General features: G+C 36.6%; 1 long non-coding RNA gene across 1 annotated transcript; it reads right to left on the bottom strand.

Moving 5' to 3' along the window:
- Window positions 1-1,402: 1,402 nt before the first annotated feature.
- LOC129350783 (uncharacterized) lies at window positions 1,403-9,364 on the bottom strand. Its single transcript, XR_008604301.1, has 3 exons — window positions 8,584-9,364; window positions 7,351-7,647; window positions 1,403-2,199 (listed from the first exon to the last, which is right to left on the bottom strand). It is a non-coding gene; the product is annotated as an uncharacterized LOC129350783 (long non-coding RNA).
- Between the last annotated feature and the right edge of the window lie 1,073 nt (window positions 9,365-10,437).

Raw genomic sequence — 10,437 nt, forward strand, 5'->3', positions numbered from 1 at the left:
TTAACTGCAGGCGTTTTATTGCACTCTGTTGCCCAGATAAGGGGGAAAAGAGAAGAGGATTGTATTGTTATTGAGGTTTGAAGAGGACTGCATTTTATTTCCATAGGAAGGTCTGAAATTACAGGAGGCCTATTATGCACATTCCATTCTGTTTTTTTTTTCGAATCCTCAAAATAAAAATGATACCAAAAATCTTATTTCTTTACTGTATTTCTATAATTTCATCAGTGCAACAAAACATAATACATTAATCTTGTAATGGAAGTTAAACTTAAAACACCAAATATCGTACAGCAGAGTAGTCACGTGGTGTGTCATTCTCTCCAGGATGTGCTGCAGGGAAAGTAAACATTTAATCATGAATGTTCATTATGTATTTGTACGCTACTTTGTCAGTTTGATAGTAGGCTAATATAGCTAATATACACTTACAGCCTGTGTTGCCTTCATATAAGGCTTATATAAGGCTTTTAATATTTTGCGGCTCCAGACAGATTTGTTTTTTGTTTTTTTGGTCCAATATGGCTCTTTGAACATTTTGGGTTGCTGACCCCTGACCTAAGGAGTGATATATTTAATTTTGAAAAAAGCATTTAGCCATACTTAAAGCTTTAAGTGCTTTATTAACACGGAACTAAAAATGTTGTATTGTTTTATTATCACAGGTTCTGTCTGAAAAGAGGTGGCATCATTTTAAACAGTGAAATCAAACTAACAAAATGTAATGACCAACCAGTGAGCAATACTGGATTCTGAAAAAACATAAACAACTTTTTTTTAAAAAAATCTAAATCTTATCTTAACACAGTTAATGTATTAACTTATTTTTGTGTGTATGCATGTATTTATTGATTTATTTAATACTGTTAACATATCAGAGTTCTGAGTGAATTTTTCTTAAGATAGGCAAAGGCCATTTATTGATTACATATGTTAAATGTTTATTAAAAACTGAAAAGCATTAAAAAAAAAAAACAACTTAGGCATTTATTGAGTCACTAATACTGTAGAGTACAGACCACATCAGCATGATTATAAGCATCCTCTGGTAAATTAACAACCAGATACTGATGTCTCTCACCATATGGACTTCAGGAGATGACTGGGGGATGATAAACTGTGACCTACTGGTTGGGTTCTCTCTGTTCTCATGTTTCTTACATGTTTGTCCCCTGACAGCCGGGTCCTAATGTTTTTTGAGCAACACACCATACTATGACGTTTTTACAATGATGGTTCTACTATGAAGCCAGTTTGACATGTTCAGGTGTTCTTTGTGTGAAAACTCAGAGATTTCAGGGATCAGAAAGTGGTTTTCAACTTTCTTTATTAACTTTCTGCTTCAACTTTAAATTTACTTGACTAACCGAGCCCTCTGGACTTCCAGGAAGCTGTGTTCCTATTGGCTGTCCAGGTGGCTGATTGGTGTTATCAGGAACACCTGAGCAGCTTGGTGTTATCAGGAACACCTGAGCAGCTCAGTGTCTTCCTGCTTTATTTAGCTGCAGACAAACATTTCCTCTGCTTCTGTTCACCACTGAACTGGGTTTGGCTCCATTGCTTTAGTTTGTTGTTTAGGCGTTGGCTTGCAGCTTCCAGCAGTAAAATCGTCTTTAATGTGTTTCTTGGTGTGTTTTAGGGCTTTGTACTGGATAGTTGTCTTGGTAAATGTGGTTCTTTAGCCACAGTTAGCACATGGTGCTAATGTGTGCAGTGATTAGTAGATTTGGTGCAGCTGTGTCTTTATCTTGGCTGTAGTGAGTCTTCAGAGGTTTTTGGTCAGACACATTCTGAATTCTTGTTTGTGAACCAGCGTTGGTTGTCCAGAAGGTAAGAGTTCCTGTCCTGATTCTCTGTTCTCAGAGGTTCTCTGGTAGGCTGCAGGAGACTTTAGTGTTTGGGTTGTGTTAGTTTGGTTTTGGTATGGTTTCATTTGGACGACTATCTTGAGGCCCCTCCATGTGGTTTAGTGAGGTTTTCTGGAATAGTTCTACAAAGCAACCTGCAGCAGAAGAGACTTTGAGAGTTTTTAGGAAGTTCTGGAGACCAGACTTTAGAGCAGCAGAAACATTTGTCAGCAGTTTGAGCAGGAGAAGGTGAGCTTCAGAGTAGAAATGAGATGGAAACCTTCTTGACCCGTGTGGTGAGGTCCTGTACCAAGAGTTTGAGCAGGTTGTGAAGAGTCTGTAGTTCTTTGGTCTGAAAGCACAAGAAGAGTCGACTCATTAAAGGAGAAAACAGGAGATATTGTTGCTTCTTCTGTCGCTCTGCAGTTTCCTTAGACTGAATATCAAGTTTATATTTTAAATGATTTCCCATGTGAGCCCAAGAAGACTTCAATAAACTCCCTCCATCCCCTGGACACAACATATTTTATTACCATGTTAAATCTTTTTTTAAAAAATGTTTTTGAGTTTTAATCATAGTTTTAGCATAGTTTTTTTCTCTTTACTTGTTTAGTTTTGTCATCTGTGTAAAAGGTGCTAAACAAATAAAGTTCAATTGATAAACTGAATAATTGACCAACTCATGATTGTGACAACAGAAGTATTTTCGTTGTGATTTAAGGGTTTATTTCGTTTTTAAGGTTGGGGTTGAAATCTTGACAGAAAAAGAAGATTAAAGAAATGAACTACATAACAAAAAGCAATTAAATCAAAGGGAAAAAAATGTAATACAATAAAACTTTTTAAAAGGTTTGTTATTAAAAAGTGTTTTTTGAATGTTTAATTATCGAAAATATTTTATATGTAATTTTTAATATTTGAATTTGAAAAGTTTTGTTTAATTTCATAATTACATGTACTGTATCTTGTTTAATTTTCTAATTCAATATTTTGTCTATTTAATATAGTTAAACATTAAATACAATTAAATTCTATTAAACAGACAAAATATTGAATTAGATAATTAAAGAAGATACAATACATGTAATTATGGAATTAAACAAAATAGATTTTTTTTCTTTCCTAATATTTAATTTGTTGATTAAATCTTGAAGGTTTTTCTTTTTAAATGTTTTACCACCTTTTAATGTTTATTTTCTTTTTAAATGCTTCATTGTATTTTCTGTTTAATTCCTATTTGAAGTTTTATTGTCTTTAAGATGCAATATTCTAATTAAACATTTAATTTTTTCATTAAATGTTTTGTCTTTTTAAAGGTTTAATAATCTGATTAAATGTTTTGTATTTTTTTAAATGTTTAATATTCTTCTTGTTTAATTGTATTTTTTGAATGTTTATCAAAAATATTTTCTGTCATTTTGAATATTTGTATTTGAAAAATTCTGTTTCATTTCATAGTTCCATGTATTGTATCTTGTTTAATTATCTAATTCAATATTGTGTCTGTTAAATATAGTTAAACATTAAATACAATGAAATTCTATTAAACAGACAAAATATTGAATTAGATAATTAAACAAGATACAATACATGGAACTATGAAATGAAACAGAATTTTTCAAATACAAATATTCAAAATGACAGATAAAATATTTTCGATAATTAAACATTCAAAAAATACAATTAAACAAGAAGAATATTAAACATTTAAAAAATACAAAACATTTAATTAGATTATTAAACCTTTAAAAAGACAAAACATTTAATGAAAAAAGTAAATGTTTAATTAGAATATTACATCTTAAAGACAATTTATAAAGGAAAACCTTAAAGATTCAATCGAAAAATTAAACATTGGGAAAGAAAAGGAAATTTTTCAAACAAGCCGATAAAAGATTTGAAAAAACAACAATTAAACATTAAAAAGACAAAACATTTCAAAATCAAATCAGACAGAAAAGAATTAAAGGTGAGATAAGAGCAAAACTAAACATTTAAGAAGAATCAAACTAAAGACAAAACATTTGAAAAGACACCAGTTAGACTTTTGAAGATCAAATTAAACAGAAGAGACAATAAAACAATTAAAAAGAGCAAAAACAGATAAAGATTTTAAAGCGTTTTCTAGTCTGAAATGAAAACATCAAGTTGTTTCTTCAAACATTTCCTCTTTCTATGTTCTTGGTTTGATTGTGGATAGATTTACTAAGAACTCATTTCAGAAAACTGCTTTCCAGATAAAGTCTACTAGTAGTTGAAGGCATTGATCAAACTAATGTTACCTTCTGATCTCCACAAACTTTACTGTTCAGTGAAGAGAATCAAAGTTTGTTCAGGATTTCTAAAAAACCCACAGGTGAAGATCTGAGAAGAACTCAGATGGTCTAAATGTGAAATCAAGACTCATGGTCACAAGTTTTAAGGTTTCTGTTAACCAGAAAGTTCAAACTAACAGAGAAGTACTGAGAAACTTTTAAAATTTCAGTCCTCAGACTGTGGAAAGGTTCAAACAAACAGAGAACTACTCAAGAACTTTTAGATTTTCAGTCCTCAGACTGTCTGAAGGTTCAAACTAACAGAGAAGTACTGAGAAACTTTTAAGATTTCAGTCCTCAGACTGTCCAAAGGTTCAAACTAACAGAGAACTACTGTGGGACTTAGAAAATTTCAGCCCTCAGACTGTCTGAAGGTTCAAACTAACAGAGAACTACTCAGGAACTTAGAAGATATCGGTCCTTGGACTGCCTGAAAGTTAAATCTAACAGAGAACTACTGTGGGACTTAGAAAATTTCAGCCCTCAGACTGTGTGAAAGCTCAGGTCCTGAGGACTCGGGAGGTCTGGAGGCTTGGAAAGTCTTGGAACTGAGGGTTCCACCCTCCAGCACAAAGGCTGAAGTCCAACCTCCTGAGAAAAACGGTCGAGTCGAGACCCGAGTTAAAAAAAAACTCAAAAACGACAGAAAATAGATGATAAATGCGCAAAAAAAAGAAGAATTAGTATCTGAGCGAATAGCTCAGGAGGATAAGAGACAGACTACCAACTGGAAGGTCGCAGGTTCGAGACCCGCCACTGGCACTTTTCTTTCTTTGTCTTTGTCAGGATTTTGAGAAAATTTAAGAAGTGTCTGGTCTTGAACCAGCGACCTGCAGCTCCATAGGCAAATCCTTAACTCACTGAGCTACAGATCAGATACAAAGAAATAAATTCGTCGTCCCTTTGGCATCGTAGTTCCTCAAGTGACCACATGGGTGGAGCCAAGGCGGAGTCTGGGTGGAGTCAGGGCGGAGAGTAGGCGGGGAGGTGGGTGGCGGCCTCCCCCCTCTACTCCCCCACCTCCCCCCACCGCCCACCACACCTTCCCCCGCCCGACGAGTTCTTCGAGTCGCCACGAGTTCTTCGAGTCTCGACGGGTTTTCCTGAGTTTCTGGAGTTTCCACCAGGTCGGAGGCAGAACAAGTTGTCATGAAGAGGTGTTGAAGTCGGTCAGGATGGACTGACTTTTTACAGTGACTAGAAGGAAGACGACTAGAAGAGCAGGTCTTTAACCACCATCCATAAAATCCATGGAGTCGCTCCAGAGAAATGAAGGGAGGTCAACTTTTATCAACCTCCATCCAGATGTACAACTTGATATCTTTACTTTGACATTTTTAGCACCACAAACCTTTAGAATCACACTTTATTATCATTTATTAGGACTTTAATGGAATCCATCAGCAGATTTAGTTTTTGTTGAGAAACTTTATTCTTGTCGTCGTGGGACTTCAGTATTTAAAACTGTTCCTTCTATTTGACCTCATGTTTATTAGTTTTAGTGGAGAAAGTTATTTTAGTTGTCGATTAGTCTCTTAAAAACCAAATAATAAATTGGATTAGTCGAGGTTTAAATTTCTTACGTTGTTATATTTTAAATATGACAAAAAAATATAAAGTGTCTTGAGACAATTTGACCTGTAATTGGCATTATATAAATAAATTTTAATTAAAATTGTATGTATCTTGTAATGTTGGGGTAATTCAGCCATATATGTTGGAAAACACATTTTCTTTGTCCATTAATCTGTTGTTTTCTCCAGTAATTCATTTCTTGTTTTGGTTTATAAAATGTCAAACCCAAATATATTCAGTTTACTGTCATAAAAACCAAAAAGATTTATATTCATGATGCAGGAATCAGGCAGTTTTTCATTTTTTTTAATCTTAGTTTAGTCAGAAAGATAGTTGATAATGTGTGAATTGTTGCAGCTTGTGAGCCGTAAAAGGTTTTAATCTTTGGGGCCGAGTGTCAAAAAACACTTAGAAACAAACATCAGCAAAGTACTCAAAGATTTGAACATCATTTGCATGACAATGTCAAATTGAAGGACATTTATTTCCAACGTAAATGTGTGATATTCATCCTCTGGAGCTTTCTCTTCGCGTCGTCTTCCACCTGGACTGGTTTGGTCGGGAGCATGTGCAACAAACATTTGAAAAGCTGCACTTTAACACCAATGAATGACACTGAAGTTTAATCCCTACATAAATGAGACTGAGTCTGGACGTGCTGCTCTGTCATTAACTCCTAAGTTTAGGGAAAGTTCAAACAAAAGAAGACAGTTCAGATAAGACGTGAGAATGAGCTTATTTCTAACAAACATCTCAGACTTTCTGAGCTTCAGCAAATCTAGCAAGATATTTTAACAACAAGCAACTCAAGAGATCCAGAAGTTGGAGAGAGTTAGCTTTAGCTGAGCAAAAGAACATGTGGGATGCTAACCTAGCAAACATTTCAGACTTTTCTCTGTGAATTTTGAGAAATAATTTCGTATTTAATGACAGAGCTACACATCTTAACTCAGTCTCATTAAAACAGACTCTAATTCAGTGTCATCCATCCATATTAAAGTGCAGTTACCCAAAATGTTTGTTGCATGAGCTCCAACAAAACCTGTCCAGGTAGAAGGCCACTTTGACAAACAGGAAGTGGAAGATTCCAAGCAGATTTATAGAAGGGGGAACCAGACTGTACTAAGTGTGGTCGAGTATAAAGGGGTGTTTTGTGGGTTTTTAAGGCTGATAATGATTATTAGTGAGACATTTGGAGTATATTCATTTGGATATTCATTTGCAGTAACTGAAAGTATTTAAAATCTTGGAGTTAAACCTACAAGAACACAAACTTTAACAGAAAACGTTGTTGATACGTTTTTGTTTTGTTTACAGATGTTAAGTTAAAGGAGTTTTATTCGTGACGTATAACCAATCAAATCACTCCAGAAGACAGAGTGACCACAGATAGATAAAGGTTCAGAGCCAAAGTAGCACCATTTTTAAATGTATTTATTACCGTAAATCAGTAAAAAATAAAATACTGATAATCAGTAAATCAGTCAGCCCACAATTACTACAATTCTACAATGTATGTCTCTTTCCTTTGACTTATATGTACAATATACGATGTATATGATGGCGTTTTTTCATCCCAAAGGCTCTACTATGATGTTTTCTAAGAGACATACCATGCTACTCTGGTTGTTCTGGTCCTGCACTCCTCCTCTGTTGTTTTCTGGATTGTACTCAGCTGCATGCCTTCGTCCACCAGGCCTCCGTTGACTCGTCCCGCCTGCCGTCTCTGGAGGTGAAGCTGGATTGGAACAGACCAAAGTACAGTCCAATCACGATGCCAGCTGCCTCTCAAAAGGCTCCTTCATCTGGCAGGTGGCAGCACTTCTTCTGAGGGGAAGCTGAGCTGGTCCAGCAGAACTTTGGAGATGTGTTCCAGTGGTTGGTGGATGTGTGGGGAGATAGAGAGGGACCTTTGAATTGTTCAGAAAGGAAAACAGGGAACCCATTGGTAGTTTTAGTTTAGGGTGCTACTGCGGTGTGTTTTTGGGTTTTAAGAGGTGAACAGGAAGAGTTTTTTTTGTACTGATTATCTTTTACTTTGTTCCTGGTTGGAATGCCCATCAATGTCAACATGAAGTTCACTTTTAGTTCTGTTTATTTATTTTTATTTTACTAACACCCATTTGTTTTTAACCCCCTCACATGTTGTGTTGTTGTAAAGTTCCTCTTTCAAATAAATTATCGTCTAACCCTCTGGAAACCAGCGTTTGGACTGTTTTTGTGTTGCTCCTCACCTACTGACAGCTGTGGACTAAAGGCTATACTGTGACGTTTTTAGAGCGACATGCTATACTATGATGTTTGTTGGGCGACACGCTATACTATAAGCTTTTTTAATTTTCATATTACTGTGACTTTTTTTGTATTAGTTTTTGTTGTTTTTTTAGCAACATATAAGAATTCGAACAGTTTTAAAAGTTACTATACTTTTACTTGTGCAATGAAATTATTATTCTATGGTATTTTTAGATGACATATTATACTCTGATGTTTTCTTGAATTACATACTATTTTGACAATATACTGCACTATGACATTTTTTGAACCACATATTATACATGACAATTTTAGGCAACATCCTATCATTTTGCGCTTTTTGAACCACATAATAATCTATGTTTTGTTTTTTTTTTCTTGCCAACATGCTGTACTATGAACTACAGGCCATACTATGTTATTCTTGAGTAAAGCATACTATACTTTGACGTTTACTGAACTACATCCTATACTATGGCGTTATACACAGAGTGCTTTGGTTACATGTTGATTTATAATCTAGATTTTTTTCTGTTTTGTTTTTTGACAGGATTACCACAGACCTGACTGTGAACACCGTTGACACCCACCTCAGGGAGACGCTGTCTAAGATCTCAAGGCTGCTTGGTCGTGGTCTTTCTGGCACGTACTCTTCCAAGATGAGCCGGGAAGTTTAACACTGATGGAATGACACCAGGTCTAAGCCGACAAACTTCCACTTCCTCCTCAACCCATAGTCTCTGGGAAACCTACATGGAGTAAGAAAAGTAGACAGAGAAGTAATTAAGTCTGTACACAACATATTAAAAAGAAATCATGCTAATAAATTAAGTACAAAGAACCGAATTTGCCAATATACTGGAGACCACAGCTATTTAATTTGATAAGTATAACCTTGTTTAGTAACATTTCAATTATTTGAGAGCAGTCCTAAAGAACTGCCTGTAATCCCAATCATAAAATGGGTTTGGAGGAAGAACATAGATGGTAATCTGGATATACATGAGTTAGGCTTTATAACTACTATTGGTAGTATTGGTGGTAGTAATAGTAATGTGACTACTACTAGTAGTAGTGGTAGTACACACTACTGCTGCTGATACTGGCACTGCTACTACAACTTGTAATACTATTACAAATGCTGATACTACTTCTACGACTCTAACAGCTGTTTATACTACTACTGCTGCTTGTACTTTTAGTATTACTACTACTGCTTGTACAACTATACTACAGCTACTATTAATCGTCTGGTATTTGGTTGTCAAGCTGCTAGCTCGCCTTAGCGTTTTGCTAGTGGCTAACTAGTTAGCTCTCATAGACTGGAAGCTCTCAACAAGATTTCATAATGAAAAAAGAGCCAAAAACTATTCTTACCTATGAGAAGTCATTCCAAGTTTCCTTGTCTCAATCGTACGACGCAGTGTGTAACTGTATGCAGCACAGAGAGACGGCATACTTGTTGTTTCTGTTTTCACGCCGTCTACATCAACGAAATGCACTGAAACTTTTCCTCCACTAGCTTAGCCTCGCTGTAGCACGCAGCTCAAAGGGGCGTGTCCTATCTACTCATTCATATCTATGAGAACAAAGGTGGCTGCACATAAGGACGCCTGACGTTGATTAGCTGCGTAAATACCATTATATACAGTCTATGGTAAATACGTATGTGAATCGCATCATTGGCTGCAGCAGCCAGTCACCGGTCACTCACTGACTCACATTGAAAAATAGCACAGAATGAATTGTTACGTGTTTATTTTATTTACAATTCAGGTTGGATTTTTTTTTTTGTGCGCAGCAGATTTTCTGTGCGCGGAGACCGTGTCAGCAGTGCGTAATTGCGCACGCTCGCAGCTTAGAGGGAACAGTGCTGACATAGTAAAGAGGGAGCTGAGTTGCAAGGTGAAGCTCAATTTACCATCCAGCTACGTCCCAACCCTCACCTATGGTCATGAACTCTGGGTAGTGACCAAAAGAACAAGATCACAGATACAAGCGGCCAAAATGAGCTTCCCCCGCAGGGTGTCTGGGCTCAGCCTTAGAGATAGGGTGAGAAGCTCGGACATCTGGAGGGAGCTCGGAGTAGAGCCGCTGCTCCTTCGTGTTGAAAGGAGCCAGTTAAGGTGGTTTGGACATCTGATTCGGATGCCTCCAGGGACACTTTCTTTGGAATTTTTCCGAACACATCCGCCTGGGAGGAGACCCCTGGATAGACCCAGAACCCACGGGAGGGATTCTATATCTTGTCTGGCCTGGGAACACCTCAGAATCCCCCAGGAAGAACTGGAAGGCGTCGCCAGGGGGAGGGATGTCTGGAATGACCTGCTTCGTCTGCTGGCTCCGTGACCCGACCCCGGATAAGTGGAACAAAATGGATGGATGGATGGATGGATGGATGGATGGATGGATGGAAAGCTTGGTTAGCTTCCACAAGAGGGATA

The sequence above is a fragment of the Amphiprion ocellaris genome, chromosome 16 (genome assembly GCF_022539595.1).
Source record: "Amphiprion ocellaris isolate individual 3 ecotype Okinawa chromosome 16, ASM2253959v1, whole genome shotgun sequence".
In the NCBI taxonomy this organism is placed as follows: Eukaryota; Metazoa; Chordata; class Actinopteri; family Pomacentridae; genus Amphiprion; species Amphiprion ocellaris.